General features: G+C 40.3%; 1 protein-coding gene across 3 annotated transcripts in view; it reads left to right on the top strand.

Moving 5' to 3' along the window:
- The window catches only part of PAG1 (phosphoprotein membrane anchor with glycosphingolipid microdomains 1), a 176,648-nt gene that overhangs the window by 95,848 nt on the left and 56,438 nt on the right, over positions 1–24,362 (top strand). For 2 of the 3 annotated variants that reach the window (XM_062188313.1, XM_062188314.1), the window contains one exon: positions 8,402–8,497. The exons of the other annotated variant lie outside the window; for it this stretch is intronic. The gene's annotated coding sequence lies outside the window, so the exon portion shown is untranslated. The remainder of the gene's footprint in view (positions 1–8,401; positions 8,498–24,362) is intronic. 3 annotated transcript variants of the gene reach the window in all.

Here is a 24,362-nt window from a genome sequence, read left to right on the forward strand (position 1 = left end):
TCTCAAGCAATCTGGTAACCACCCCCTCCCCAGATAAAATGGAAGTAAACAGTGTCCAGCGTTGTGACAGAACGGGTTAAACCACTGCTTGCAATGCCAAAATCCGTATCAGAGTGACAGTTCGAGTTCTGGCTGCTCTGCTTCTGATCTAGCTTTTGTGGATGCACCTGGGAAGGCAGTGGTTGATGGGCCAAGTGTCCCTGAGACCTATGAAACAGACCCTGATTCCTGGTTCCTGGCCTCTGCCTGGCTCAGCCCTAGCATCGTGGCCATTTAGGGAATGAAGCCATTTGGGAAGTGGATGAAAATCTATTTGTCTCTCCTTCTCTCTGTTGCTCTACCTTTCAAATAAATCTTTTAAAAAAGTATACAGTGCAGATTGGCTGATTGGGTTAAGGAACAAAACCCATCCATTTTCTGCTTACAAGAAACACATCTTTCCAACAAAGATGCATACAGACTGAAAGTGAAAGGATGGAAAAAGATATACCATGCCAACAGAAATGAAAAAAGAGCGGGCGTAGCCATCTTAATATTGGACAACATAAACTTTAACACAAAAACTGTTAAGAGAGACAAAGAGGGGCACTATATAATGATTAAGGGATCAATTCAACAGGAAGATATAACGATTATCAATGTATATGCACCTAATTACAGGGCACCAGTTTATTTAAAAGATTTGTTAGGGACTTAAAGAGACTTAGACTCCAATACAATAGTACTGGGGAACTTCAGTACTCCACTCGCAGAAATAGATCAACAGGACAGACGATCAACAAGGAGACAGTAGATTTAAACGACACTATAGCCCAAATGGATCTAACAGATATCTACAGAACTTTTCATCCTATACATAAAGAATTTACATTCTTCTCAGCAGTACATGGAACCTTCTCTAGGATTGACCACATACTAGGCCATAAAGCAAGTCTCAGCAAATTCAAAAGAATTAGAATCATATGATGCAGCTTCTCAGACCATAAAGGAATGAAGTTGGAAATTATCAACTCAGAAATCCCTAGAGCATATGCAAACACATGGAGATTAAACAAACATGATCCTGAATGAACAATGGGTCATATAAAAAAATCAAAAGAGAAATCAAAAATTTTCTGGAAGTAAACGAGAATAACAGCACAACATACCAAAACTTATGGGATACAGCAAAAGCAGTGTAAAGAGGAAAGTTTATATCAATAGGTGCCTACATCAAGAAATTGGAAAGGCACCAAATAAATGAGCTTTCAATTCATCGCAAGGATCTAGAAAATCTGCAGCAAACCAGACCCAAATCTAGTAGGAGAAGAGAAATAATTAAAATCAGAGAAGAAATCAATAGCATTGAATCCAAAAAAAAATTACAAAAAATCAGCCAAACAAGGAGCTGGTTTTTTGAAAAAATAAACAAAATTGACACCCCATTGGCCCAACTAACTAAAAAAAAGAAAAGAGCCAAATCAATAGGATCAAAGATGAAAAAAGGAAACGTAACAACAGACAAAACAGAAATAAAAAGATCATCAGAAATTACTACAAAGACTTGTATGCCAGCAAACAGGGAAATCTATCAGAAATGGATAGATTCCTGGACACATGCAACCTACCTAAATTGAGCCAGGAAGACATAGAAAACCTAAACAGACCCATAACTGAGATAGAAATTGAAACAGTAATAAAGGCCCTCCCAACAAAGAAAAGCCCAGGGCCAGATGATTCACTGCTGAATTCTACCAGACATTTAAAGAAGAACTAACTCCAATTCTTCTCAAACTATTCAGAACAATCGAAAAAGAGGGAATCCTTCCAAATTCTTTCTATGAAGCCAGCATCACCTTAATTCCAAAGCCGGAAAAAGATGCAGCATTGAAAGAGAATTACAGACCAATATCCCTGATGAACATAGATAAAAATCCTCAATAAAATTCTGGCCAATAGAATGCAACAACACATCAGAAAGATCATCCACCCAGACCAAGTGGGATTTATCCCTGGTATGCAGGGATGGTTCAATGTTCACAAAAGCATCAATGTGATATACCACATTAACAGACTGCAGAAGAAAAACCATATGATTATCTCAATAGACGCAGAGAGAGCATTTGATAAAATACAACACCCTTTCATGATGAAAACTCTAAGCAAATTGGGTATGGAAGGAACATTCCTCAATACAATCAAAGCAATTTATGAAAAACCCACGGCCGGCATCCTATTGAATGGGGAAAAGTTGGAAGCATTTCCGCTGAGATCTGGTACCAGACAGGGATGCCCACTCTCACCACTGCTATTCAATATAGTTCTCGAAGTTTTAGCCACAGCCATTAGGCAAGAAAAAGAAATTAAAGGGATACAAATTGGGAAGGAAGAACTCAAACTATCCCTCTTTGCAGATGATATGATTCTTTATTTAGGGGACCCAAAGAACTCTACTAAGAGACTACTGGAACTCATCGAAGAGTTTGGCAAAGTAGCAGGATAATCAATCCACAAAAATCAACAGCCTTTGTATACACAGGCAATGCCATGGCTGAGGAAGAACTTCTAAGATCAAGCCCATTCACAATAGCTACAAAAATAATCAAATATCTTGGAATAAACTTAACCAAGGACGTTAAATATCTCTACGATGAAAATTACAAAACCTTAAAGAAAGAAATAGAAGAGGATACCAAAAAATGGAGAAATCTTCCATGTTCATGGGTTGGAAGAATCAATATCATCAAAATGTCCATTCTCCCAAAAGCAATTTATACATTCAATGCAATACCAATCAAAATACTGAAGACATTCTTCTCAGATCTGGGAAAAATGATGCTGAAATTCATATGGAGACACAGGAGACCTCGAATAGCTAAAGCAATCTTGTACAACAAAAACAAAGCCAGAGGCATCACAATACCAGATTTCAGGACATACTACAGGGCAGTTGTAATCAAAACAGTGTGGTACTGGTACAGAAACAGATGGATAGACCAATGGAACAGAATAGAAACACCTGAAATCAATCCAAACATCTACAGCCAACTTATATTTGATCAAGGATCCAAAACCAATCCCTGGAGTAAGGACAGTCTATTCAATAAATGGTGCTGGGAAAACTGGATTTCCACGTGCAGAAGCATGAAACAAGACCCCTACCTTTCACCTTACACAAAAATTCACTCAACATGGATTAAAGACTTAAATCTACAACCTGACACCATCAAATTATTAGAAAGCATTGGAGAAACCCTGCAAGATATAGGTACTGGCAAAGACTTCTTGGAAAAGACCCCAGAAGCACAGGCAGTCAAAGCAAAAATTAACATTTGGGATTGCATCAAATTGAGAAGTTTCTGTACTTCAAAAGAAACAGGAAAGTGAAGAGGCAACCGACAGAATGGGAAAAATATTTGCAAACTATGCAACAGATAAAGGGTTGATAACCAGAATCTACAAAGAAATCAAGAAACTGCACAACATCAAAACAAACAAGCCACTTAAGAGATGGGCCAAGGACCTCAGTAGACATTTTTCAATAGAGGAAATCCAAATGGCCGACAGACACATGAAAAAATGTTCAAGATCACTAGCCATCAGGGAAATGCAAATCAAAACCACAATGAGGTTTCACCTCACCCCACTTAGAATGGTCACATTCAGAAATCTACCAACAATAGATGCTGGAGAGGATGTGGGGAAATAGGGACACTAACCCTCTGTTGGTGGGAATGCAAACTGGTTAAGCCACTATGGAAGTCAGTCTGGAGATTCCTCAGAAACCTGAATATAACCCTACCATACAACCCAGCCATACCACTCCTTGGAATTTACACAAAGGAAATTAAATTGGCAAACAAAAAAGCTGTCTGCACATTAATGTTTATTGCAGCTCAATTCACAATAGCTAAGACCTGGAACCAACCCAAATTCCCATCAACAGTAGACTGGATAAAGAAATTATGAGACATGTACTCTATAGAATACTATACAGCAGTCAAAAACAATGAAATCCGGTCATTTGCAACAAGATGGAGGAATCTGGAAAACATTATGCTGAGTGAATTAAGCCAGTCCCAAAGGACAAATATCATATGTTCTCCCTGATCGGCGACAACTAACTGAGCACCAAAGGGGAAACCTGTTGAAGTGAAATGGACACTATGAGAAACAGAGACTTGATCAGCTCTTGTCCTGACTGTTGATGTACAATGTAATACTTTATACATTTTAGTATTTTTTTTTGTTCTAGTACTGGTGGTTGAACTCTTTAATTAACACACAGTTATTCTTAGGTGTTTAAATTTTAACTGAAAAGTGATCCCTGTTAAATATAAGAGTGGGAATAAGAGAGGGAGGAGATGTACAATTTGGGACATGCTCAATTGGACTTGCCCCAAATGGTGGAGTTAGAAAGGTGCCAGGGGATTCCAATACAATCCCATCAAGGTGGCATATACCAATGCCATCTCACTAGTCCATGTGATCATCTTCAGTTCACAATTGATCACACTGATAGGTCTAAGAGTCAAAGGGATCACACAAACAAGACTAGTGTCTGCTAATACTAACTGGCAGAATAAAAAAGGGAGAGAACGATCCAACATAGGAAGCGGGATACACAGCAGACTCATAGAATGGCAGATGTCCTAAACAGCACTCTGGCCTCAGAATCAGCCCTTTAGGCATTCTGATCTGGCTGAAGAGCCCGTGACATGAGAGTATTTTAGGCATGGAAAGCCAAGACACTCTGGCAAAAAAAAAAAAAAAAAAAACCAAACACCTAAATGAAAGATCTCTGTGAGATCCCAGTGGAAAGAACAGGGCCATCAAGAAGGAGGTACCTTCCTCTGAAGGGAGGAGAGAACTTCCACTTTGACTATGACCTTGTCTGAATAAGATTGAAGTCGGCGAAATCAAAAGGCTTCCATAGCCTTGGCAACTCATGACTAGAGCCTAGGGAGATTACTGACACCATAAACAAGAGTGTCAAATTGTTAAGTCAACAACAGGAGTCACTGTGTGCTTACTCCTCATGTGGGATCTCTGAGTTTAATGCGTTGTCCAATGTGAATTAATGCTATAACTACTACTGAAACAGTATTTTACACTTTGTGTTTCTGTGTGGGTGCAAACTGATGAAATCTTTACTTAATATATACTAAATTGATCTTCTGTATATAAAGATAATTGAAAATGAATCTTGATGTGAATGGAATGGGAGAGGGAGTGGGAGATGGGAGGGGTGCGAGTGGGAGGGAAATTGGGGGGGGGGAGCCATTGTAATCCATAAACTGTACTTTGGAAATTTATATTTACTAAATAAAAAATAAATAAATAAATAAATAAAAAGTATACAGTGTAGTGGTTTTAGCATATTTTCAGAGTTGTGCAGCCATTAATCTTAGAAGCTTTTCATTACTACTTAGCTGTGATCTCCTTTCCACTTCCTGTCTCCTCCAGGCCTAAGCAACCAATAGTCTACTCTATGCTATGCATTTTCCCAGTTTAGACATTTCTTATAAATGGGATGATATAGTAAAGGATGGGGAGTGGAATAATCATTTCACCAACTAGACAACTAGAGGGCCCTATGCAAAAAAAGCACAGGTGGAGCTTACCTCCGGCTGTAGGAAAAACTTAGCACAAATTATAAGAAACATGTAAATATAAGAGTTAAAACTGCACAACTCCTATATGAAAACATTGAATTGCCTTGGCATCCCTGTCAAAAAAATCAATTGGCTGCATTATTGAAGGAATTTATATGAGTTTATTTCTGGATGCTAAGTTCTATCTCATTGATCCATATGTCTGTCTTTTTGGTAGTACTACTCTGTCTTCATATTTTTGTTTCCTTGGAATATTTTTAATTCATGAAATATCTATTCTGAAGATACAAAATTCTGCATCAATTTTATGTTACTAAATTTACTGTCATGTTCAATTTTCAAATCAAACTCTACTCATATATACTAATAGAAAAAGTATATCAACATATTGCTGGGGCTGGTGTTGTGGCATAGTGGGTAAAGCTGTCACCTACTATGCCAACATCCCATATGGGCATCAGTTCGAGTCCCAGCTACTCCACTTCTAATACAGCTCCCTGTTAATAGCTTAGGAAAAGCAGGAGAAGATGGCCCAAGTGTTAAGGCCCCTGCTACCCAAATGGAAGACCCAGATAAAGCTCAGGGCTCTGGCTTCAGCCTGGCCCAGCCTGGGCCTTGCAGTCACCTTTGGAGTGAACCAGCAAATTTAAGGTCTCTCTGTCTCTCCCCCTCTCTCTATAATGCTTTCAAAATAAATACATCTTTAAAAAATGCATTGTTGCTAATACATATTTATAGGATTTGGCATTTTAAGAAAAATGTTATTTTTTTTTACTGTAGCATTTTAATTTAGATAATCAAATCTTGCTCATATTTCTAATTTGGAGGGTCCTCTATGAAGACATGGAGAAGTGGCATTTACAGTTGAAATTCACATCTAAATATATCTGTGTGGCAGGGGTTTGGAAGCAGATTTGACATGAAATCTAATGAAAGAGTAGAATGATAGCTAGGAACTCAGTTGTCTGCTGAGCCCTGCACCTAGTCACATGCTCTTCTCTTAGTTTGTGTGATTGACAGTGGAAAGACCTGGAGTCAGGTTGAAGGAAGACAGCCCACGACAGTGTGTGTGTTGTTCTGATCTTTTTAGATTTATTTTAAATAGGAAAAAAAAAGGAGAACATAATAACGTAGTTGAATGTAGTAACAAACAAAAAGCAGCCATTTCTCAACTGTCAGGGAAGCACTAGATGTCCTCAAGATAGTATAAATAACACTCCAGCTAAGACGATAATGTATGGTCTTAACAAAGCATCGGCACATGCAAATCTGGAAGGCTCATGTTCTATTGAGTTTTTAATACTGAAAATCGAGTATTGTCCCTGAAAATCGAGTATCTGTTAAAATAATTGGAGGGTTCTAAATCTTACTCAACAGTCAGGATATTCTTGTTAAGCTGTAAGCGTGTTCATTCATTCTTTCCATCTCTCTCTCCTCCTCCCTCTCACACTACACCTATCATAGTGTCTTCAATTAATTCAGGAGACAGTAGTTTAAAGATGCAAGGGATCTAGTGAGAAAAGGGCGTCAAGGAAGGACCAAAGGCAGAGCAGAACCACAGACAGGATTGGCCTTGGATGAGTTGGGAGTGAGAATAAGGGAAGGGGGCCGGCGCCGTGGCTCACTTGGTTAATCCTCCGCCTGCGGCGCCGCATCCCATATGGGCACTGGGTTCTAGTCCCAGTTGCTCCTCTTCCAGTCCAGCTCTCTGCTGTGGCCTGGGAAGGCAGTAGAAGATGGCCCAAGTGCTTGGGCCCCTGCACCTGTGTGGGAGACCAGGAGGAAGCGCCTGGCTCCTAGCTTCGGATCAGCGCAGCGCGCCAGCCATAGCAGACACTTGGGGGGTGAACCAAAGGAAGGAAGACCTTTCTCTCTGTCTCTCTGTCTCTCTCATTAACTTTATCTGTCAAATAAATTAAAAATTTAAAAAATGAGAATAAGGGAAGTCATGTCTGTGGGTTCCTCTGCCTCCAAGCCTCATCTCCATTTCCCCAGTGGAATGAGTGAAGGAACAACTTGGGGTTAGAGCTGCATGCAACGTGGATGACTGTTCACCTTCATCAAAGAGTCTCCTCTTAAATTTTCAGAATGGGCCGGCGCCGCGGCTCAATAGGCTAATCCTCCGCCTAGCGGCGCCGGCACACCGGGTTCTAGTCCCGGTCGGGGCACCGATCCTGTCCCAGTTGCCCCTCTTCCAGGCCAGCTCTCTGCTGTGGCCCGGGAGTGCGGTGGAGGATGGCCCAAGTCCTTGGGCCCTGCACCCCATGGGAGACCAGGAGAAGCACCTGGCTCCTGCCATCGGATCAGCGCGGTGCGCCGGCCGCAGCGCGCTACCGCGGCGGCCATTGGAGGGTGAACCAACGGCAAAAGGAAGACCTTTCTCTCTGTCTCTGTCTCTCACTGTCCACTCTGCCTGTCAAAAATAAAAAAAAAATAAAAAAAAAATTTTCAGAATGAATCTCACCTGTACCTCACCACAAAGCATAGATGCTCCTTTCAGATAAGTCATGTGCTTTACCTCAAATCTGGGTAACAGTTATTCACATTTTAATATAAAGACACAGTTCCATTTGTCATAAATTAGGAAAAGCATGAAAAGAGAAATTTTATTTATTAGTATTGGTGGTTTTGCCTCTACCTTGTAGTTTGCTTTGTCCAGGAAGGAGTTAAAAATTCAACATATGGCAAACAGACACTGTCATTTTACAGTGGACCAGGCAGGTGTCTTTCAGAGTCTCTGTCCATTCTGCCTTTTTCCTAAACTTTCTTTTCTTTTTTTTTTTTTTTTTTTTTTTTTTTTGTTCCAGGCCAAGAAAGAAAGGAGAACTCTCAGCCCAACAAGATTCCAAAGGGAAGACATTGCCAGAATTTAGAATACTCTTTTGGCCAAACATTTCTTCGAGGTAAATATTACCATTGTAGGAAGAAGGGGACACATCAGTCGAGTTTGAGAATGGCAATGGTCCGCACAAAGATTTAATTGTTTTGTTGGAGTCAGACATAGAGTGGAGGAAGAGGGAGAGGGAAGGGAGAGAAGAAAGCCGAGCTGGGGGTATCCCGCAGCCTCTTCTAAATGTGTTACCAGGAGGAGACCATCAGAATCTGGCACTCACTGAGCTCCCCTAGACATGTGTGGGAAAAAGGGAGGCGAGAGGAAGCTCCCGGGACTTCTCCCCTCGGGTTTCAGATTCTCGTGAAAACAAAAGCCCGAGTGGTTTGCTTAGAGATACAGCACCGCTTCTCTTATGAGCAAAGAGTTGGGTAATCCCCCCTAAAGGTTAAACTGAAATACATGCTATAGTCATGTCACAAGGAGGGGAGGGGGGAAACCCTGACTTAAAATATTTTACACCAAGCCTTACATCTCCAGAAGATTTTAGTAAATCCATATTCCACTAATGAAAATATCTAAGTATGCTTTTCCATGGTTCATAAGAAAATCATTTTTGGGAAATTGTTTCCTTAATGCCTCTTTTAGGGATGGGAGGAGTGTGTGTGAGACACACACACATGCACACACACACACAAAGGAAGAAAAGGAATCTGTGTGCATCATACTCTGTTTCAGAGGAGGAACTCTAGGCGCTTTCTTTAGGCATCGTGGGCTTCACAGGAATAAAAGCTGAACAGAAGCAGCCGTCTGCCTGCCCAGCCTCAGTGTTCATGACTTAGCTGCCAATATTTGAACACAAATCGCTGCGTCGTTTCCATGAAGTTGCCCCGGTGCTTCTCGGTTTGTAGCTAAAAGCTGTTTTTGCCAAGCCCTGAGATTATATCTGCTGAAACACACCTCCTCCTCTTCTTATAAAGATAATTGTGTACCTGCACAAAGAGAAATGCAAAAATATATGCTCTGAGTGAAAAGAAAATACACTTGCCAGCTTTCTCTCTTTCGAAATGTATGTGTGATTGGCACTGCTTAGCTCCCGGCCTTCTCGAAGGAGATTTCAGAGGGGCGAGGGGGAGAGTCATGTTTTCCTCCTCTGTTCTTACCCTGGTTATTCTCTTGTGAAGGGGCTGGGGGGAGAATGTAGGCTGTACATTAGAGAAGAATTTGGGATACTATTCATTCGCTGTTCTGACAGAGAGGACATTGTTTGTTCACTGTAATAGTCTTGGCAAGAATCTGCGCTGTGCATACAGAGTAAGAAAATAGCAGAGCAGTGGGGAATCTGAAAATCTAAGCACTAGAACAGCGTGGCAAGTTTTAAAATATATATTTTAATAGCTTCTCCTCACTGTGGATGCAAATCACACTGGAGTGAAATATCGTCCTTACAGTGATGATTGAATTATGCATGTATGGCATCGGGGTGGGGGGACGTCTTTAAGAGAGCAGTGTGTGCTCAGCTAAGTCACACAGTAAGAGGAATTAAAAGCATGGACGTTTAGGAATACTTCCTGGCTACCCCCAAACCTGCTTTGATACTGCTCCTGATACATCCGCACTCAGCGTTGGTGTCAACGAAAACCTATGCATATCTTCTGGTGGTTCTCAGAAGTAAGAATGTGCAGCTTGGGATAAGCGGGGGAAAGGCACACGTGAAGACTGCGTGCAGGCAGGAGTGCCCACTTGGAACAGTGTGAGAGGACCCTGGGTCCAAATGCTGAGAACTTCAGAGGCACCAGTGGGGAAAGGAAGGGATTAAAGCACCGTGCAGACTCTGGGTTGGGGCCTGAAGAGGCGCAGCATGCAGCATGGTGAGGTGTGTGTTCCCACTTCTCATCGAGCACACAGACCTCACCTCACACTGGTTCCTGATAGCCTCAGGTGTCTGGGCACTGTGTGTGTGTGTGTGTGCATGTGTTTTCCTTACCAAAACAGAAAATGCTGCCGAGGCTGCAGGCTGCTGTGTTCACAGGTAGGACGCATGGACTAGAGCCCAGGAGAGCCTGCTCAGAGCAACCCTGACAGCAGGTGTACAAGGGCTACTACCAACCCCGAGATGAAGGGCCCCTCATTCTTATGCTAAAAGAGAGCTTTATCCTTACTCCCCAAACCTGGCTTGTATTGTGTTTGTAATGATGATACCCTGGGTATTCTTACAAAAATTATGTAATATAAACGAAAAGATTTCTAAAATTATTATTGTGATAGTTTCCATAAAAGATAGTTCTTTAGCTTATTGCAAACCTTTCTGAGCTATTTATGTAGTTTATGTAAGGGTTAATTTTATGCAACTAAACTGATCTTTTCTTCCATCCCTATGACACAATTCATGAATATTGTCTGCTTTGTGGTTGTCAAATTTCTCACTCTTTTAAAATTACTTGACAATATTTTTGAAGATGTATTTGTATATTTTTATTTTTAAGATATATTTATTTATGTGAAAGAGTTATAGAAAGAGAGGAAGAAACACACACACATACACACACACAGAAATCTTCCACCTACTGGTTCATTCCCCAGACGGCTGCAACAGCCGTGGCTGTGCCAGGCCAAAACCAGGGGCCAGGAGCTTCAACTAGGTCTCCTACATGGGTGTAGGGACCCAAGCACTTGAGCCATCCTCCACTGCTTTCCCAAGGACATTAGCAGGGAGCTGGATTGGAAGTGGTACAGCCAGGACTCAAACTGGCGTGCATATGGGATGCCAGCACTGCAGATGACAGCTTAACTCGCTATGCCACAGCACCTGTTTTTGGTATGTCTTTTTAAAAATAGACATGGTAATAAATGTGTACGATGGAAAATTCAAGTAAATAACGAAGAACCCAAGAAAAATCAATCAAACTTCACCAAACTCTTTCCTATTGTTGTTTCTACTGGGCGCATCTTTGTCTATTTTATTTTTTTAAAGATTTATTTATTTATTTACTTGAAAGAGTTATACAGAGAAGGAAAGAGAGAGAGAGAGAGAGAGAGAGAGAGGTCTTCCATCCTTTGGTTCACTCCCCAGTTGGCCGCAACAGCCAGAGCTGCGCCAATCCAAAGCCAGAAGCCAGGAGCCTCTTCTGCTGCTTTCCCAGGCCATAGCAGAGAGCAGTATAGGAAGAGAAGCAGCCGGGACTAAATCCGGCACCCATTTGGGATGCCAGCACTGCAGGTGGTGGTTTCACCCACTACGCCACAGCGACAGCTTTGTCTATTTTAAACGTAAGTTTTATTTAATTGTTTTGAGGCACTGAAGGAGGGAAAGCAGAGGCAGAGCCAGCTTCTCCAGCCTTCACCAGGGACTCCTTGGAGGCACTGCCTCTGGCAGCCGGACTAGGGAGCAGGGAAGACACTACCACTTGCAGGGTAATTCCTGGTCCATCTGTGACTCTGGCATCCACATCTCTTATCCCGTCACCTTGTTCCTGTTCTGCTGGAGTCCCCAGTAACCACTCTACACAGAGTCCGGTCACTAGCATGAGCTAGTGACAGTCTGGCTGCCCATAGCAGGTGACCACAGCTCACCCAAAAGCCACAGGGGCTGGGAGGCAGCTGAGTCAGCATGTCCACTGGCCTCCTAAGTATCCTTGTCAAGAGAGGCTGCTTAAAAGGAAAAGTGTGAGGATCTCATTTTTCCCATGTTATATGTCGGCATTGTCTGTTATGAGCAGCAATGTGTATCATTTGCGGAAAACCAGAGTAAACATTTAATGATGCTGTCTGGTTTAACAGCCACATATATTGCATCTACCATGATCCAAGCCCTGTTTCAAAGTGCTTGCAAATATTAAACATTTAGTCCGCCTGACTACCCTACCATTATTGTTAATTTTCCCACTTTACCTAAGAGGAAACAAATGCACAGAGAGGATCTGGAACTTGCCGAGTGAATGTAGAGTCAGCACTGGCATCCAGCTATCTGCTCTGGGGTCGGGGCATTCCGGCCCCAACTCCAGCGGCGCCTCCTGGGCCGCACCAGAGCTTGCTCCACTGCCACATCCCTTTGTGATCTATAAATGCACATACTTCCCCCTCAGAGGCACATGCACCATGGCACACTGTCGTCATTTTTTTAGAAGTGTATACCCTTTTCCTGGTGGTGTTTACTGTATAGAGGAAGCATTTGTGAATCCTGTTCTTCCAGTATGCAGAGTGGGTTCAGTGTAGTACAACTTGCCAATGCCACAGGCTCCTGTGCCACGTGGTGGGTGTCTAATCATTCCTCTCTCCATCTGCCATCAGGACATGCATAGGCTTCTGCAGGCTCTGCCTTAACCCAGCACTTCCCAAAATGTGCTCTGAGGGGTGCTAACAGGTGCAGCAGGCGGCCACATCGTCCTCCTTCACCGAGCCATGACCTGTAGGAGACCTGCTCTGCTTTGGCATAGGTGGGGTCTTCCAAAGCTTCACGGAGAGATGCATATTATGAGGAAACTACACATGCATTCCAAAACAGCTTTTTGCACTAAAATTATAATTTCATCTTTCCATGAACGTTTTGAAGTTCTCTCTTAGTGGCGATGTTTGGCTCTCGACTCTCTGGGCTCAAAAGCTTTCTGCAGAACCTGCAGGGTTGTGTGATGGGAGACCCAGCATCTCAGTTGTTGTCCCCAGGTGTAAGGTGTCCGGGGAAGAGGTTGTTGGCATGACTCCCTTCCTGCATCCTCCCACCTGCTCTGTGTTCTCACGATCCTGAGTTCCTTTTCCACCACTCATCTCTAGTTTCCTACCATCTGTCAGAGTATGGGTCAGTTTCCCAACAGCCACTTCACCATATCCTTGGGATTCACAGGCCTCCCAGGGATTTTTACACCATTCAGGACAATAAAGGTCCAAATCCAACTTCTATTTTTAAACTATTGATTCATAAAATGATTACTGAGCTATGTTTTAGAAAACAGTTAATAACTGAAGATCTCTTTGAGTATGTGAGGCTGTCAGTGACAAGTACATTTGGGACTCATATCACACTGCAGACTCCCAGGGTAGTTTTAATTAGTTTTTGTAATTTGTCATTTGTACAGTTCCTTTGTAAATGTAATGGGTAACTGATTAAAGACCATTAACACAGCAAGCACAAGAAGTAGTACTGTTACAATGTTAAACACTGCTGTTGTCTGGTTTAAATTCTTACATGCTTTTCATGGCATTGACAATGTTTATTTCCTAAACTTGGTGGTGTGTGTGTGGCTATTGTATTTTTTTTGGCAAATCTTAAATATCTTAATATATTTGTAAAATGTTAGCCTATGAGGATATCTGCACTACACAGAATTAAAAGTAAAAAGTACTAATCATCATGTACAATTTGGCTTTTATTTATTAGAAACATAATATGAAGATATTTCCAAAAATTTTTAATCCATGCATTTTTTCATAATAACTGTTTTGCACATATTATTAAAAAAAAAACTCAGTGTAGTACATACTTAAATTGATTTATTTATTTAAGAGGCAGAGAGAGAACAAGAGAGCTCCCATCATCTGGGTTGCACTCCAAATACCTTCAACACCCAATGCTTGGCCAAGGCCACAACCAAGAATTGGAATTTAATCCAATCATGTGAGTAGTAGGATCCCAATTACTTGACCTATCACCAGTCATTTGCAGGGTTTGCCTTAGCAGGAAGTTGGAGTTAGCAGCTGGAGCCAGGAACTACACCCAGGTACTCTGATGTGGGATGCAGGAGTCTTAATTGATAGGTTAAATACCTACTCCCAAACTCATAGTTTTACTTCTCCATGAAATTTCCTCACATTCCTCCAGATAAGCTGATAATATAGTACTCTGAAAAACTATATATATATGTACACAAACACACACACACACACATATATATATAAATTGCAGAGAAATTAAAATAGTAGCCCTCAATTTTTTGTATTATTTTATAATTAAACAAAAAATTATAAGTTGATTTATTCTTAATTCAATGAAAAATGCCCAAATATTAAATAATAAAAGCAACATTGTCTATTTTGATATGATGTCTTGAACATAGCTTGAAACGTATATAATTTATCCCTAAATCAAGAATATACTAGTATGCCATTTCAAAACATGTCTCCCAGTCAGACATTTCATTATATAAGTGACTTAAGATAAGTGAAATGACACATCATTTGTTAGGTAGGAAAAAATTCACAGTATAATTATGAAAGCTTTTATTTAAGTAATATAAAATTTAACAATAATTTACCTAAAGTAAAATATTTTTACTTGAGTGACTCCTTATATACTGTAAAAATTTTAAGTGTCTCTGTGAAGGTTGGCAATGTCAAAACAGGTGAAATCAGGAAATGATGTTGCAGTAATTCTTTGTATTTAGTAAAGGGAACTTTGCCATTCTCCACCAGATGATTGTAATTGGATAATGTGAGGCCTGGTCAGTGCAGAAGGAAGATTAAAGACCCAAGGGAGATCAGCTGATTAGAGGAAAATGTTATGAAGCCGTTCTTGCCCTGCCTTGCTCTATCCACATCATAGAAGCAGCTCCTACAGATTCCTGCCCTAGGGTCACCTCATCAGATGTCGATAACTTTCAATATAGCAATCCCCATGCTACTCATATTCTCTTATTTCAAGATATATAGATATTTATACTTCCTAAAATATCAGTAATAAATCAATGCTATTTCTCATGTATTTTGATCACAAAAGTGATTTTCCTCAAGAAATCCTGTTTTACTTAATCAGATAAAATTTCCAAGAATTTGATTTCCTTGCATTCTTATATATTTAGGCATTATTTGTATCATCCCTTACTTGGTGGGCTTATTAGTTCTCAAGTTCTGACTTTACCATTCAAATTTGGTATCTGTCATTATATCCAAATGCAGCTAACATGATTTGAAGTAATTAGATCAGCATCATGCTTTTCCAACAATACTGATGTTGCTTGGCTATGCCAATTTTTTTTTCCCCAGAAACCTTTTATTTAAGGAATACAACTTGATGCATTTCATAAATACAACTTTAGGAATATAGTGATTCTTCCCATCATACTCACCCTCCCACCCCTCTTCCTCCTCCCTCTCCTATTCCCATTCTTATTTTTTACTAACATCTATTTTCAATTAACTTTATACCTAAATAAAGAGTTCAACAAATTGTATGAAAAAAAAACCTGTCCAAGACCAGGATTGTTCAAAGCCATTGCCTCTCAAAGTGTTAATCTCACTTCTATAGATTATCTTTTAGGTGCTCTATTAGTTATCACAGATCAGGGAGAACATATGGTATTTGTCCTATTGGGACTGTCTGCCAGTTGTTAACTAAAAACCCAGTTGTCATCAGGGTAATTACTGCATAATAAAACTAGTAACTGCATAAAGAACCGTTTCAATGGATATGATCTAAGAAATATATATATATATATAAAGGAAATATCTTTTACACTTAAATTTTGATGTGAGCTGCATCACTTCTCTGAATCGTAATTAGCTTTCACTTTCAAACTCTGGAAGAACAGTCATTCATACTAGGAAATAGATGCTAAAGAACTATGTTTGGCAACTTGGAAAACATTTTTAGCATTTGAATTTCCCTATTTATAGTACAGCATCAGGCAGAGTAAAATGTTTGGCATTTCTATAAGGGATGCAAACGCTTTAACATTCTCTGTTGTGATCTAACAATTCATTTCAAAGTAAGATGAATCCGTCTTGTTTGGAAAATGTTTTACACAAATATTGGCAAAGGGAATATCATTACATGGATGTGTATTTTTTAAAAATGCAAACTCCCCTAAAGTAAATGATGACAAATGGCACAACCGTTGCGTGTTTCCTCTGCATCAGCTGTGGTTCTGTGTGAACTGCCTTTTGTTAACTTTGAAGTCTCACACTGCTCTACCTTACTCCTTGCTTTCCAGGTTTTGTTAATTCATGTTCAAATCAGAGACCAGGTTTCCAGATACATCCACCCAAATGTCAAATGTTTTAGCCTGACCTTTCTCTTATCCAGTTTTTCTCATAATTAAAGCTCCAGATTACTCCATTAACATATGCCCCTTTCTTTTACATTGGAGAACATGAAAATAGGAATTCATAGAGTATGGCCCTTAGTAGGCTGAACAGAAGAGAAATTGTTCTCTCTCTCTCTCTCTCTCACACACACACACCACATCACATCACATTCTCCCTCTCCTTCTCTTCTTTTCCCTCTCCCTCCCCATATACACACACTTGAACTAATGAAAAATGGTGCAAAATACATGTTATCCTGGATGGGATCTTGCAGTAGGAAAAGAGACATTAAGTAAAAACTAAGGAAATCTGAATTGTGTGTGAATGTTAGGTAATCATAGTGTACCAATATTGGCTCATTAATTGTAACAGGTGTTCCATGCTAACATACGATGTTACATATAGGGAAAATCAGCAAATGTATTTATAACTTACATAATAAATGACTGTGGTTGTGATGAAAATTAGAAAGCAATCATTTCTCCTCTTTCCAGGGTCCCCTGCTGAACATAGCGAGCTATAGCAGAGTTGACAAAATTCAAGTATCTGGAGAAAGCTAGGGACCAAATGCAACCCAGCCACCTGTTTTTGTAGGCGTTGAACACACTTTGCTATTTGCTTCCATATGACACCAGAGAGGTGAGAGGATACAAGTTCAAATGTCCTGGGCAAGATTTTCAGCCATTTGGTGTTGGGGCCAGAGTTTAAGTGGTTCAACCTCTCTTGACCTTATTTTTCCCATCTGTGAAATCAGAGGGTCAAACCAACTTTTTTTCTTGGAGAGCCTGAGTTCTGACCCTGAATGTGTGTTTCAGAGGTCTGTTTATGATTACAGCTATGGATTTTATTGAGGATGAAATATGGGTACCTAAGACACATTGCATGTGTTATATAGGTTCTAATATAAGATCATTCATCATTTTTTAGCACTTTTGAAGTCTCCCATGAAAGAATTGCTGACAAGAACATTGTTGCTATGTGAAAGTCACTTACATACTATGACGATGAGGCCACAGTTTTTAGATATACCATTGTTGAATCTGACCTCAGAAATCACATTGTGCCTTTATTTATAACAAAGTGTTACAACCTATATGATAATGTATATCTCAAAGAGATTTTAGGCTCATATACTTTCAGACTGTAAAAATATTGTAAATGTGATTTAGCTTCAATGGATTATTTAATGTATAGTGTTACATGTTATTTAATTAGGCCAATAAAATTTTGAATATCTAATTATATTTAAGACATTTGAGGCTCTGCCAAGTGTCTGGATTATGCTTGTTGAGTTAATCATCAGGAAGTTCTTCATTTAATAATCATTTCTTAATCTCTTTCGAGCCAGTCATTGTCTATTATAAGAAATTATTTTCCAGCTGTAGCATTTCAGTGCTGGGTTTTGATCATAGGCATATAAAAAAGGTTAATTTAGTACTACCTTTATGGTTTAGGCTGATAATAGCCATTTGACTTGTGGAAGCACTCAGAAAAATTGAGTAGTGGTTCTCAACTTTTGACTACTCAGTAAAATCACCCTAAGGGTTTTTAAAAGTTCCCACATGCAGGCTGCACCCCAGACTAATTAAATCACTCTCTGGAGGCATTTGTAAAGCTCTCTGGATGCTTCCAATATACAACCAAAGCTGAGAACTGCCGATCTTGAGGCAGAGCAGGGAAAGTCTGCTGGCTGCTCTTTATAATTGGTTTGAACCACCGTGAAGTCATTTAAAGGAGTATACAAAGGTAAATCAAAAAGTTCATGGAAAATGGAGTTAATAGGTAACATTAAATTGGGTGAAAAACCTTTCAAACTCATGCATATGAAGGCTCTTCAAACAGTTCCTGAAAAATAGGCACTAGTGAAAAAACTTCGTATGGAATTGAAAATTTGGGGACCAAAAAATCTTATCTTTTAATTTCATTTTTCCACGAACATTTTGAAGTTCCCTGATATTTTCAAAGCGAAAGAAGCTTGCCAATATCTGAGAAAAGGAAAAAAGAAAACAAAACCCCACATCAGCATATGGCTTGCCCTAAATCTCACTCCTACAAATACCAGGAGAGTTTGTCCTGATTTTGAAAGCATTTAGGAAAAGCACCCTGCATGTCTCAATGCGTGATGTTTGCTTTGGCTTTTGTTTTGTTTTGGCATCTTATTTCACATCCAGGATCAATGGTAGATAACATTCATTGAGCACACCTGCTAAGTGTCAGGCCCTGCACTAAACATTGCTGAATCGCTCAGCCAGGAAAGATAGAAGTTACCCACTACAAAGTAAAAATAAAAGGAGTTCTGTTTTGCTAGAGAAATCTTATCTCTTTGCAATTGAATATTTAGTCATTTATTCAATCATTCAATGCCATTTAGTGAATATGGTTCTATTCCAACAATAAGTCTAAAAATGCCTGAGGAGGACAAAGGAGCACTTACTTGTACAAAGAGGACATAGCAATCCATGATGTGTGACTTCATAACAAGCTGAGCACCTTTAAATGACCATTTATTTAGCTCTTCATTCTATGACTGGCAGTCCAGGGCTGGGCTCAGCATGGCAAGTCCTATCATCTCAGCCAGGCTTCCTCTTGCAACAATACTCAGCTGTAGTTTAGCTTTGCTGGCTTAACAGAGCTATCTCACATTTCTGGGGCATCAGCTGAGACAAGCTGGCTAGGCTAGCCTTGGTCTGTATGGTCTGTCCTCCCTCAGTGGGGCTAGCCTGGGATTGTTGGCATAATGGAGTTAGAGTTCCCAAGAGAACGAATAAAAGCATTCAGGACACCTGGGCCTAGCCTCAGAGCTGGCACACTGTTCCTCCTGCCATATGTTTTGGCCAGTGCAGATCAGAAGGCCAGTCTAGATTCAGGGCATAGGGAAATAGATTTCATTTCTTGATGAAGTTACCAAAAGGTCCCATTGCAAAGGGCAAGGATAAAGGAAGAAGTGAGAAATTCTGGCTGTTTTCCCCAGGAGGAAAAATTTAATTCTGGCTTGTAACATTAAGAAACATTCCTGAGAGGTGATTATATCTGAGCAGGTTTCAAAGGTGGAAACTATGTGAAAATGCATTTTAGGTGTAGGCAATAGTATGAGCGAAACCATTAAATTGCAATTTCATTAGTGAAAAAAACAGAGATTGTATTCTCCTTAGGTGTAGGGGATATATCTAGCCCAGTGCTAACCATGTAGAAGGCACCCAGTGTGTGCTTCCTCCTTTGCCTCCAAAGGAGTGAGTATAGGGCAGTGACTGGAGTGTGGGCCCTTAAAGACTGAGAGCTTTACTCTTTGCCAGCTGCTCAATCTTGGATAGCTTACTGTCTTTCTGTTGAATACAGTGAGGACAGTAATACCTTCTATGTCAGGCAGCTTTTGCCATATAGCAAAATATACCCCACAATATAAAACTATAGCCATTTACTTAGCTCCTGATGCTGGTGTTTTGTAGTTTGGGGCTGGCTTAGCTGACCAGTTGCTCTGGTCTCAGTTGCACTCAAACATGAGTCTACAGTTACAGGTAGTCAGACAGGTGTTGCCACTTCTAGGGATTGGCTGTGTTGAGGGGCAATAAGGAAAACTGGCCCACATGTCCCTCATCATCCAGCAGGCCAGCTGGACCTGTTCATTTATCAGGAACAGAAGGGTTCCAAGGCTGAGAGTGGAGAGTGCAAAGCTTGGTCATCATCTACATACTGGTGCTTCCAGTGAGTTCTAAGGGCCAGTGTGATTAACACCAGGCTAGAATTAAGAGTAGAGAAATAGACTGCATGTGCTAGGAGCTACAAAGCCAAATTGCAAGAACTAAGAATACTTTAAGACCATCTATGCAAGCTTCTATACCTACCTATAGTTTATAGCAATCCTATGATAAAACAGGTAAATGCATCTTGATTTTCATAGGTGAGGTTCCAAGTATTGTAATGAGGAAGCTATTAATTTTTTTCTTACATATATCAGGAATCTAATTTTCAGGAACATTCTTTAATTGCTTATTTTTAAAAAGTATCAGATGAGCCTCCAAGTGCTATTCACAAAGGTTAAATGTTATCCATGCTTTCCTTTTTCAGAAAGATAGTGTATGCAGGGAACGCTCATTGTGAGTTCAAGTGTATCTTGGCACAGAGTGTGGGTACCTTCAACTGATGGGGCTGGGACTGAAGCTGGCCATGGCCATGTGTAAAATGTCCTCACTCAAATCCAAATGGCCAACAGACACATGAAAAAATGTTCAGGATCACTAGCAATCGGGGAAATGCAAATAAAAACCACAATGAGGTTTCACCTCACCCCGGTTAGAATGGCTCACATACAGAAATCTACCAACAATAGATGCTGTAGAGGATGTGGGGAAAAAGGGACACTAATCCACTGTTGGTGGAAATGCAAACTGGAATTTCCTTTGGAATTTACCCAAAGGAAATTAAATTGGCAAATAAAAAAGCTGTCTGCACCTTAATGTTTATTGCAGCTCAATTCACAATAGCTAAGACCTGGAATCAGCCTAAATGCCCATCAACAGTAGACTGGATAAAGAAATTGTGGGACATGTACTCTATAGAATACTATACAGCAGTCAAAAACAATGAAATCTGGTCATTTGCAACAAAATGGAGAAATCTGGAAAGCATCATTTGAGTGAAATAAGCCAGTTCCAGAGGGACAAATATCATACGTTCTCCCTGATTGGTGACAACTAACCGAGCACCAAAAAGGAAACCTGTTGAAGTGAAATGGGCACTATGAGAAACAATAACTTGATCAGCCCTTGCCCTGAATGTTGATGAACAACTTAATACTTTATCCCTTTTAGTACTTTTTTGTTCTACTTAATACTATTGATTGAACTCTTTAATTAACACACAATTATTCTTAGGTGTTTAAATTTAACTGAAAAGTGATCCCTGTTAAATATAAGAGTGGGAATAAGACGGGGGGGGGGGGGGAGATGCACAGTTCGGCACATGCTCAATCGGACTTGCCCCAAATGGTGGAGTTAGAAACGTGCCAGGGGATTCCAATACAATCCCATCAAGGTGGCATATACCAATGACATCTCACTAGTCCAAGTGATCAGTATCATTTCACAATTGATCATAATGAAAGGATTAAGAGTCAAAGGGATCACATAAACAAGACTAGTGTCTGCTAATACTAACTGATAGAATAAAAAAGGAGAGAATGATCCAACATAGGAAGCAGGATACACAGCAGACTCATAGAATGGCAGATGTCCTAAACAGCACTCTGGCCTCAGAATCAGCCCTTTAGGCATTCTGATCTGGCTGAAGAGCTGATGAGAGTATTTTAGGCATGGAAAGCCAAGACACTCTGGGGAAAAAAAAGAAACCTAAATGAAAGAACTCTGTGAGTGAGATCCCAGTGTAAAGAATGGGCCATCAAAGAAGGAGGTACCTTTCTCTGAATGGAGGAGAGAACTTCCACTTTGACTATGACCTTGTCTAAATAAGATCGATGTCCATGAACTCAAAAGGCTTCCATAGCCTTGGCAACTCATGACAAGAGTCTAGGGTAATTACTGGTGCCTTAAACAAGAGTGTCAAATTGTTAAGCCACAACAGGAGTCACTGTGCACTTACTCCCCATGTAGGATCTCTGTCCTTAATGTATTGTACAATGTGAATTAATGCTATAACTAGTACTGAAACAGTATTTTACACTTTGTGTTTCTGTGTGGGTGCAAACTGTTGAAATCTTTACTTAATATATACAAAATTGATCTTCTGTATATAAAGATAATTGAAAATGAATCTTGATGTGAATGGAATGGGAGAGGGAGCAGGAGATGTGAGGGTTGCGGGTGAAAGGGAAGTTATGGGGGGGAAAGCCACAGTAATCCAAAAGCTGTACTTTGGAAATTTATAGTTATTAAATAAAAGTTAAAAAAATAAAAAATCTCCTCACTCAACACAAGGGGTCAACTCAAGAAAATAAGCTGAGATGGAAAGTATAGTATTTGAATTCCAAAAAAAAAAGCATTAAAGGCCTTTAATAAGAGGTAAGAACCCATTTCAAAACCCATGAAAAGAATGAAAACCTTAATAAATCTTTATTGATTTCTTTCACTCTTAGTAGTTTTACAAAGCCAGCTAGGCCACATATAGTTCTAAATTGATCCATAAATTGCTCTTGTATCCCATAAATTGCATTTAGTGGAGATTTATTTATCTGGCAAATAGAACAGCTCTAATCAGTGATGTGAACTGGGTCAAAAAATTCCTGTCTTCTGTGAAATAGAGCATCAAAGGTTGTTCGGAATTGTATAGTGTTGAATTTCGGCAAATGCACCTTGAGAATGGTGTCTGCTTTTCACAACTGTGGAACATTCAAGTTCCCTAAAGGAGTCTCAAGTGCATGTTGGATTCTGCCTCCTGACTCCAGCCTTCCTTACCTCATTCACCACCTTCCTGAGCCTCTAGGTCATCAAAAGGGGCTTGCCCGCCGTTTGCAGACGGTTTCCTTTGTGTTGCAGTCCCTTTTATGGTTTTACAAAGTCTGTGCCATAGAGGAAATGTAGATTATCAGAACGAAAAAGGGCATCTAAGCTCAAGTGTTCAAGAGAGCACAACACAAGGTTTTCTCAGAGAGTTGCTGCTGCTTTCAAAAATGACTTCAGTAATTGCTGCCCCATCTCCCTGGAAAATTCGAGAGTATTGGTCCCTCTTCCTTGAAAAGACTTTGGTGCCTTTTCTGTGAGGAGTACTCAGTTTGTGTTTAAAGCGGTGCTTTATGGGCCATGTAATGAAGTCCCTCACATAGTGCCAGGCTTATTGTTAGAAGTATCTGTAGACTTGATATGTCTGTCTTTGCAAGCCCGAAAATGATTTCTGGTTTAGGAGATTTGTGTTGGCAGGGAAAATCGTGTTTGTTGATACTTATAGACCATCTGGGGCTTGATATTCTAAATTTGAGGACTCTATTTATACATAATATGAGGGGAATTCCGTATTTTTTGATATGCATTTGCCAAACTAGAAGTTATGTGCAGATTCATGAGCCCAAGGTAAGATAATTTTGCTCTTGCAAACCCTGCAAATATTTTTAATCACTACAATTATTTTTTAATGAATACAAATATAGATATTTGAGACTACATCTCAAAAATCCCAAAAGATTTTCAGGTTCTAATATTAGTACTGTGAAGAATTTTTACTGGGGACAGTGCTATGGCCTAGCAGGTAAAGCCGCTGCCTGCAACATCAGCATCCCATATGGGTGGAGTCCCTGCTGCTCCACTTCTCAGTCAGCTCCCTGCTAATGGCTGGGAAAAGCAGTGGATACAGCCCAAATATTGGGCCCCCGCCATCCATGTGGGAGACCAGGGTGGAGTTCCTGGATCCTGGCTTCAGCCTGGTCCAGCCCTGGTAGTTGTGACCATTTAGGACATGAACCAGCAAATATAAGACATCTCTCTGTATCTCTCTTTGTCACTACTCTGCCTTTCAAATAAATAAATAAATAAATAAATCTTTTTTTAAATGCTTAAAAAGTAAGTATAGCTATAGAACTTTGTCCCTTTTAGAAGATGTGACATTTGGGGACCAGAGGTGTGGCTTAGAAGATTAAGCCTCTGTCTGTAGTGCTGGCATCCTATATGGGTGCCAGTTAGGGTCTTGGCTGCTCCTCTTCTGAGCCAGCTCCCTGCTAGTGCGCCTGGGAAAGCAGTGGAGGATGGCCCAAGTCCTTGGACCCCTGTACCCATGAAGGAGACCCAGAAGAAGCTCCTTGTTCCTGGCTTTGGCCTGGCCCAGCCATAATGACCATTTGGGGAGTGAACTAGCAGAAGAGCATCTCTCTCTCTCTCTCTCTCTCTCTCTCTCTCTCTCTCTCTCCTCTCTGTATCTCTGCCTCTCAAATAAATAAATCTTAAAAAAAAAAAAGTGACTTTTGAAAGAATCGCCACTAA

Source organism: Lepus europaeus, chromosome 4, assembly GCF_033115175.1.
Source record: "Lepus europaeus isolate LE1 chromosome 4, mLepTim1.pri, whole genome shotgun sequence".
NCBI lineage: Eukaryota > Metazoa > Chordata > Mammalia > Lagomorpha > Leporidae > Lepus > Lepus europaeus.